Source organism: Rousettus aegyptiacus, unplaced genomic scaffold, assembly GCF_014176215.1.
Source record: "Rousettus aegyptiacus isolate mRouAeg1 unplaced genomic scaffold, mRouAeg1.p scaffold_m13_p_9, whole genome shotgun sequence".
NCBI lineage: Eukaryota > Metazoa > Chordata > Mammalia > Chiroptera > Pteropodidae > Rousettus > Rousettus aegyptiacus.
This window is the reverse complement of record NW_023416312.1, coordinates 62,821,041-62,830,414: the sequence shown is the minus strand read 5'-3', so window position 1 is coordinate 62,830,414 and position 9,374 is coordinate 62,821,041. Positions and strand designations below refer to the sequence as shown.

The window sequence follows — 9,374 nt, the reverse complement described above, 5'->3', positions numbered from 1 at the left end:
AAAATTTGGCTCTATAGTATTACAGAGAAAAGTTATAGTTCAAGTGAAATAACTGTAGGCCCACGTATTTTGTAGCATTGTCTGAAGTTGGCAAGAACCAACACTTTGGTTAAAAACTTGGCTTACTACAATTCGGTTTCACATTATCATCTTAAACATTTAATGGGAATAATGATGGCTTCTCTGAGTAGTTAAATCAATATACAGTATATAGGCAATCTAGGAAATTCAGATTAGTCTTTCCGAGATTATAATCCCAAACTATATAAATCGAGAAGACAAGTGGGAGGGCTATATGGGCTGCGAGCCCCATAAATCAGAAATCTACACATATGTTTTTAAAATTATCTCTACTGCATAAAATTGTGGACACTCCTCAAAGTTCATATTTTTATAAAGTATATAATATACTACAGCATGAATAAATAATTTATTAGGAACACTTAAAATATTTACAAATAGAAGCTTATAAATTAATAAAAATTTTGAATTTTAAGTATTCTCTTTCTACACCCCACTGGATAATTTAAATGTATTCTAGAGTATACACTGTCTTCTGAGGAGATCATTTCTCTACTACCAATTTAGATATGCCACTCTGCTACTGAAAGCCTAAGCTGTAATCTGTTAACCTTTATAATGTTCAACTTTAGAGGATAATGCCAAACATTTCCCAAAATATTAGTTTCAATTTACACTCCAGCAGTGTATGAACACTTTAGTTGCTCCTCATCCTCACTAACACTTGGTATATTCATATTTTATATTTTGGTATGTTTATTTTCTATACACTGGTCTTTAAAATGTTTTTAATAGTAAAGAAAATTAAAATTATTTCAACAGCAATAAAAGAGCAACCCTCAGAATAGAACCTTTTTGCTTTGATTAGCAGTTGCTCAAGGTCTTATAGTTTTAAAGAACAAAGTATATCAGTTCTATGTTCTTGATGTTGCTAGGTTTCTGTGAACAATGTTTCTTAGTATTATGTCCTTGATAAACAGTAGAACTCATTCCACAATTTTGCAGAGATTCTCATGAACAGAAAATGTGTTTATAGAGTTGCAGTACTGAGAAGCTTTGGGTTTTGGAATTATTAGAAACCTTGACAGAAAGCGCTCTTAGAAATAATATCAGACACTACAAGACCAACATGAATAAACTTTAATCCAGAAGAGATCAAAATGCTTCGTATGTTAAAAGAGCCTCAGGAAGAGAGCTGCCCAGCATTTCCTTCCAATTCTCTTAGAGCAGAACGAAATGTTCCTGCTTGCCCAGTAATGTATTTCTGTCCACTTTTGCTTTATTAAACATTTTGAAGTAATTAATGTGTACATAAAAGTTTACAATTTCCACATCTTGAAAATAATAAACAAATTGCAATAATATAGAATAGCATATGAAATAAAAATGCCAGCTTTACAAAGATAGGAAAGTGAAATGTAGGATATTGCTCATTACAAGAGTAAAATGGGACTTACAGAACCCCAGATTTAAGCAAACTATCCTTCAGTCCAAAGGTTTGCCTAATCTAGAGAAGCAGAAAGAGTGTGCTCAGTTCCACAGCACATATACCAGAGAAGCAGAGAGAGCCTCCAAGTTTCAGTACTTGAGATTTCTTCACAGGGAAGTTAAAATCAAAAGTATAAAAGAACACTGAAATATCTGCTTGTGTCCTCTCCCCAGTTCTCTACTCTGTTCTTTGTTTCTTTCTTATTGAAATATAAGAACTAGTTTAGGGATATTTTTGTTTATACAATCATATGAATTGAAAAGAATTTCTAAGATTGTGGTTGATTTTTTTTGTTACTTTGGCTTATTGTGATTTTACTATTGATATATGTGTGTGTGTGTGTATATATATATATATTTCAATTTCGGTACAGATTATTTTGTTTGACAATTTTTCTTTAGAAATGACCTAAGGAAGGAAGTATTAGAAGACCTGATTGAAAGGAGAAACATGTTATATCCCAGTTCCACATTAAAAATTGTAAAGAATTAATTCTACCTAAAATAAGTATTAGGTCATTAGAATTCCAATCAAGACACTTTGCATGCTTTTTTAGTGGAGCTTGAGAAGCAGGTCTTAAATTTACCAGAGATAAAGTATGAGAGAAGGCCTGAAAAATATGTAAGAAATAGTTCAACTGTATCTTTACTAAAGCAAAAGGAATTTATCTTTTTCCTCTACTTTTTTTTTCAGGAAATCACCCACTCTAGGGGTTTGTGTGGAAGTGGAACAGACATATGTTGCCATTACACTTTAAAGTTCTTTAAAATAAACGTTGTTTTTCCTTTAACTGTATTTCGGTTTAACTTGATGTTTTTACCTTCTATTTGAGGGAAGGACCTTTCTGCTTTCTCCATCACAGAGAGGGGGCGGAGCATCCTCGAGAAGCTTGGAAGAAAGCAGTGCCTGGCCAGTCTTGGGGGAGGAGCGCATTACAAACAGACTTCGGAGGCCTCGGCTGAAGAGCAGAAGCTTGGAGGTAATGGCTGTTTTAAAATCCAGTTATTTTTGGAAATTTCTGGAGACTTGGGACTGCTGCTTTGGAGTTGCAGGAAAGGAGTGTCGTTTTGTGAGCGTCGTTGTTTCTGTGAGGGAATTAATATCTGGATTTTGTATTTCTTCAGATATTTTAAACGTCCATATTTTAAAAGTGGGGGAGGTTGTGATCAGATTACACCTGCGGAAAAATTTCTTCAAGAGATTGGCAAAAGCTAACTTTCGAATAGGGCATTTTATATTTCCATAAAAAAGCAGCGGTAACAGAGATAAATGATGACACAAAACTTGAGAAATTAATTTTCTTTATTTTGAGAAAAAAGATTGTGATAATCTCAAATGAAAAATGAAGTTGTTAGTTGGGAATCTTGGCTTTTTATATTACTTTGGTTGTGTTGATTGTGTTTCTAACAACTCTTATGGTTTTAGTGGTTTATATAGTAAAAACCTGAAGTAATGTATAATTGCATATTTAAGTACTCAGGCAATTAAAAGTTTGGTTATTTGTAAGGAGATACTCAATGTCTTAAAATAATCGCTATTTTGTAGATATGCAAAAGATAACCTTTGTTCACATCCCTATCAAAAGAATTATATATTTCTATTTTTACTGTAATATGAAAAATGTTTGAAAATTATCTAAAGAAGAGACATATTATCATAATAAAATACAACAAACAATATATCTAGTAATAAAAGATGTCTAAGGAAGAAGGAGAGGAAAATATTCACTTCTTTCTTCCCCATTTCACTTAGCATTTAGTACCTATGTCAGCATGAAAATAACTTGAGATGAGAATTTAAAAACATGGGGAAAAACTAACTTTTAAAAAAAATGTGTAAACAAACATGGAAAAGTGTTTAAATATGTGAGTGAATAAATGTAATTGCAAATAGTATATATGTATGAAATCGAAGAGATTTGAGCAACTCAGGGCCTAGAGTTTTGAGGGTATTTTCTTCAGATTTTATGTACTTTTAGTTTTTGTTGGTTTTTTTTTTCGGAAACAATGGAGCTGAAAGGAAACACTCCATTTTTTTTACAGATATTTAAATAGTTACCCACATATGCTGCATTGTCCTTAGCTGAAGTTGGATTTTTCTGTGGCTCTCAGATGGCTGGTTATCTGGTTGCTCGTGCTTTTCTTGCAATTGAAATATTTAAACTATACTCCAGACTTTGATTCAAGCAGAAGATTTTTATTTGCATTTTATGTACTTTTGAGAAAGAATTCAAAACATGTTTAAAACATTATGGAATGGTCATATAAGATAGTGCATCCATAACGTTGAATACTATGCAGGTATAAAAAGAATAAGCTAATGCAATAAACTAAATGCAATGCTAATAAAAGATTTACAAGATATATTCTGAAAATAAGCAAATTGCAGAATGGCTTGTATTAATACAATATATGCAAGAAAAATATGGAAATATACAGGCTACTTTATTAATTTGAGATATAAGCATAGTTGGAGAGACAGAACATTTCAACCTTCTATGTATTATATTTCTCCATTTTTAAAATGTTATTTTGAAGAGAGTAAGCTTGAATAATTTTCATTATGAGAAAATAAGATTAATTTTAGAAATATAGAAAAAATCTTTCAAAAGTAATTTACAAAAAGATAATGTAGACAATATTGATGTGGGAAGATATTCAAATATATTCTTGGGAGATTTAGAGGTCTGATTTCAAAAACCATACACATTTATAAGTATCTATAGGAAAAATCCAGAAATATAACCAGTATATTTTGATCATTATTGTGGGGATTTACTTTTTTGAAAAATCAGAAGATGAAGAATGATACACAATAACGTTAAAATGAAGAATTATGATCACAGTTTTACATAACACACACAACTCAAATTGAGCAAAAAAAAATCTAGAAGCCTCTGAGAAGGCTACTGTCTCAATGGCTATAGTTTCCACCCTTCCTCACTAAGGACCTGGGTGACTGCAGTTCTGGTTCTAGTCACAAGATGGCACTTGCCAGATGTCTGAAATTTTCTCCAGGCAACCATTTTTATGAAATGGACAAACGAATCAATACAAATGTATTTTGTATTAGCAGATTACAAGACAGTATTAGTGTGTGATTGCATTTCTGTTGAAAAATTGCTTATATATATGCAATATATATGGCATATAAATACAATATATATGTGACATATGCAATATATATAGGTATATAGGTGTGTGTGTGTGTGAGTGTGTGTGTGTGTAACAGAAACAAGACCCATACAAGGCTTGATGCGAGAATTCAAGCAGAAAACCGTTTTTAAAAGTAGCTGTACAGATTTAGCAAATAGAAGACACAAGACAATTGTTATTCCCTTTTTTCTTCTCCCCACATCATGTTTCAGGAAAGGGATGATTTTAGCATGAATCAAATAACAATTGTATCACAGACAGCATTTCAAATAAGAACAAAAAGGAAAATAAACATGGCATCTACATCACAGATGAGATTTCATCTCCTTACTGTGTTTCAGAAGGACATGCCTGCTAAAGTTTTGGTAGGGCAGTTTCTTCATACTGTTTCCAATTCAATTAGTTTGATTCTTTGTCTGCTTTCAGACAGCCTAGATTAATCAGATGCACATGACCTGGGGTATCTGCATATGAAACCAGTTGAGCCCCAGAAAAGCACAGTTGTATAGAGCAGGGAGAAGGCTCTGTTGGACAAGTGGCTAGAATGAGAAAACAACCGAGTCACAGGGCCAGTCTCTCCTTGATCTACATGACATTGAGAAAAGCTCTTCCCAGTTCATGAAATATTTCACATTAAAAACATGTTGATATGTTGTACACCTGAAACTAATACAATGTTGTATGCCAACTGTAATTGAAAAATAAAATAAAATAATAAATAAAAGTAAAATAAATAAATAAACATGTTGTGAACTTGGGATATAATACATTTTAAATTAAAAGCCACATTTTATATTAAAATCATATTAAATTGAAAATTTGAGGTGCAGATTTACCCAGATTTTTTTGCTGCCTATTCTGTTGCCATAATGTTTTGTAATTACACGTCATAGCTTCTAGTTTGGGGGAAATTTTTCATACATTAAACTACTATGAAGAAATCATTTAAGAGCCTATTCAAGTGTTTAACTGAGGATCCAGCGAGTGGTGTGATTTTCCAGCCCTTGACAGTTATGCTAGATTATTATCACCACATACAAGATAGCATAGTTACAAAGATCTCTTAAGACCTGCTGAAGATCTTATGACCTCCCTTAACTAGACATCTGTGTACTCTCTTGAATAATTTTTGGTAGTGGTTTAACATATTTATTTGTTTTTCCAACAACGATCACAAATCTCTGACTCTTAAAGTCATTCTCTTAATGAGGTTGTTGGTGCTGAACCCCACTATCTGTGTCCATGAGAACTTTGGCTGTTTTGGACAGACAAGACAGCAATAGCAGCTTAGGAAACATTAAAGCCCAGCATTTACTCATGATAACCCAGTGAGGTCCAAAAGGCCCAAATTATCCAGGAACACAAATAATGTCTATGACACCACCAAAGCCCCTCCCACACACATTCCCTTCTTATAGTACAATAGAAATAGTAAAGATAAGATATTTGGTTTGTGTTATAATACTTCTTTCTGTTTTTGTTCTGCTCCCCCAAAATATGTTCCACATCTCTGACCTGGTCTGATACTCAGTATCTATTGTGATTTGTATTGTCTCCATTCTCATTTCCCCATGCTTTCTGCTTAGTAAGTAAATTTCTTATCTGATCTGTTTTCTTTTTTTTTTTGCCATGTTTTAATCTAATCCAGTCATTACCCATTGAAAACACTTTATTGAAGCTATTTTTGTGAAGTTTCTGAAGGATAAGAAGAGACCGGAGCAGGTGAGAATCATTTACTAGCCTAAATGCAATAGAGTTATGTGTGCTTCAAAAACACTGCTTTTCTGGAACACCAGGCAGCTAAAGCCAGACCTGTGACCTAAGGATTTTTCCACCATATTTTGTATCTAATGATTGATTTCTTATCTATATCCAGTTACAGTAATTGAACATGTGCAAATTCAGTGCCTTTGTGGTTGAATTGGGACTTTTTCCCATTTTCTTATGCCTCCTATCTCGTCTGTCTCTTACTACACACTTAGAAAGGTACTAAACTCTTTTCTATTATTGTGCCATTAAATATGGTTTAATATTTACATAATCTAGATTAATATCAGAGACGCAATGTGACTCATGCATCTTTCTTAACTATGCTATCTAGTATGAGGAGATGACAGCTTAGCAGAGCTGTCAACGATTTGAAAGTTTTCTCTCCACTGAGCTAATAAAGGTCTCAAACCCAGAACTGTCTGCCTGCCTTTATTTGAACACTTCAAAAACGTAACTGTCATAAAGCCTTTGTGACAAACTCTTAAAGGCTAGACTTTGGGTTCTGCCAATAGAAATCCATATCTCCTCATCAAAGAACCCTTGGTGTCCTTTATTCAGATTGGTTACTGGAATGATTTTGATGCAGCTTGACCCTTATGTGTCTCTGAAAAAATTATGACTTCTTTCTTTAGAGTCCCCAGTGCAGACAGACAGTTTTCTTTCTCTTTGTTAATTATGGAAAGAGCTATGTCATACTGCAGATCTGTTTCTTTAACCTGAGGGTGACAGGAGATAGGAGTCATGTTTACTCATTCACTATATAATGGATGGGTTTGTGAGAGTCTCACCAACTTCATCTATGTTTTATAATATTTTTGTTTTTAAACAGCATAATATTATCTTAAGAGAATCCTAAGAAGGATCCATTGGTCTTCATAGGTTTTAGCACTTCCTGGGATACAACACTTCTAAGTTTAAAGAAAATAAAAATCTAAAGTTTATTTTTTAATTTATTGACTATTTTGTGAACAAAAAGCTCAATAAAAGAGAATAGAAATATGATTTTCCTATATTGGATTAGCAATTGCAAACAATAAAAGCACAAGAATAAGGAGTTGTCAGTTATGAATGAAATGGAATGAAATGGACATTTGTCTGTATAACAAATGATTTTCATTCCCTGTCCAGGAATAGCCATATCTGAAAGGGAAGGTACTGCCAAACCCTGCAACACAAAGAGACATGTTATGACTGCTCTATAGCCAAGTGAATACTATCCTACAGATATGGTCAGTGCAAAAGCATAGTGCAGAAAAATATATATTTTTAAAATTCGTGTGGGAATGTAGATGTATGCAAAAGATAGAGTTCATAGACAAGTATGGTAGTTACTGAAGATGGTGGTAGATGACCAATATGTTCACCAGCAGGGACATAAGATTAAGTAATACTCACTCTGGGGTCATGTTCGCGAGTTCCATTGCAATCTGAAAATGAATGATATCTTTGTTTCTACCAAGGGACAGGATTCCAAGCCCAGGAGGCAGTGAGTACTGATAGAGAAAACATCCTTCTGTTTGGGAGTCTGATAGACTTTGGCTTTGATTTTGTCTTGCCCTCTTCCAGCTTTATGACCTTGCTCATGAGCGAGAGAGCTCAAAAGTGCCCATTTTATCGCTCCTTTGCCAACTGTCCAATGTATCATTTCATTGTTCCTTTGTAAGTCATATTGGGTAGAAAAATGAAATCTCATTGTTCTTTATCGTTACATCTCCTTGGTTATTAGGAGAGGTGAGTATCTTTTATGCATTGTTCAGTTTTAATCTTTATTTTGAATTGAGTTTTGAGGAGCCCCTACGTATAGTGCCTCCCGTTCTGCACTGGACAAATTGAACAAATTGATATAAAACAAATGAAGTTGCAGTTGGAAGCCAAGATTTTAGCTTTTGCATAAGGAGATGATAAATTGAAGGACAATGATTATTGTGAGTGTCAAGTGGGCCTTATAACAGTAAATTTAAACCTACCAAACAGGCTAGGGGCTTGCAACTGTACAGAGATACTCATAGTTGTACTACATGAGTTTGCTCATAGGGAAGCAAATATCGGAAGCGAGGAAGAATTATGCGCTCAGAACACTGTGAATTGCTTTTTTATGTCCTTTGCTCATTTTTTATTTAGAATTTTTCCCTTTGCTTATTTTTAATTTTGCTGCTTATTTCTTATTAATTTGTAAAGAGTTTATTAATCTCTAGAAATTTTAATTAAAAGTTTCGTAAAGTTTTTTTTTATTTTTTATTTTTATTTTATTATTAGGTCCAAGTATACAGTACATTGGTTAGACATGTCAAGTTCTGTTTTTAACTTTCATTGTGCTTTTACCATAAAGTTGTTTTTTTCAATTTTATTATATTCAGATACATCTTTTCTTTAAGGATTTTGATTGATGTGTTATGTTTAAAAATGATTTTGCTTGAAAAAACTGAGACATTCTGAAGGATGAATGAGACAACTTGATTAAAAAGAGGCATATCATGTCCCAGGGCCAGAAGGACTAAAACTGTAGAAATTTAATTCTCCACAAAATAATATATTAATTCACTTCAATCACAAACAAGGACCTAGTGGGTCTTTTTAATGAAATTTGACCAGCCGTGTCTTAACATCTTTTGTAAAAATAAGGTGTCAGAAAAGGCAAGAAAAAATATGCAAGAAATTTTTTAAAATAAATATTTATTTAAATTAGTTTCAAGTATACAGTACATTGGTTAGACATCTATATTGTTCTTAAAATGATTCCCCAGATTGCTCCCTCCCTCCCCTGGCCCTCCATTTAGTCATCATATTAATGCTAACTGCATTCCCTGTGCCCAGCTATCAACTATTAATTTGTACTTCTTTAATCCTTCACCCAATTCTCCCAGCCCCCCCAACCCCCTCCCCTCTGTCTGTCACCAAATTGGACAATGTGGTAAGAGTGTTTTTTTAACTGGGTCTTT

The 9,374-nt window shown here is 33.3% G+C and overlaps 1 protein-coding gene across 5 annotated transcripts in view; it reads left to right on the top strand.

Moving 5' to 3' along the window:
- The first annotated feature begins 2,430 nt into the window (after positions 1 to 2,430).
- Positions 2,431 to 9,374, top strand: part of PWWP3B (PWWP domain containing 3B) — a 29,292-nt gene continuing 22,348 nt past the window's right edge. For 4 of the 5 annotated variants that reach the window (XM_036227056.1, XM_016166762.2, XM_016166763.2 and 1 more), the window contains exons 1-2: positions 2,431 to 2,489; positions 6,314 to 6,387. The gene's annotated coding sequence lies outside the window, so the exon portion shown is untranslated. Of the gene's footprint in view, positions 2,490 to 5,419; positions 6,388 to 9,374 lie in introns of those variants that run through there. The other variant, XM_016166760.2, reaches the window with a different exon arrangement.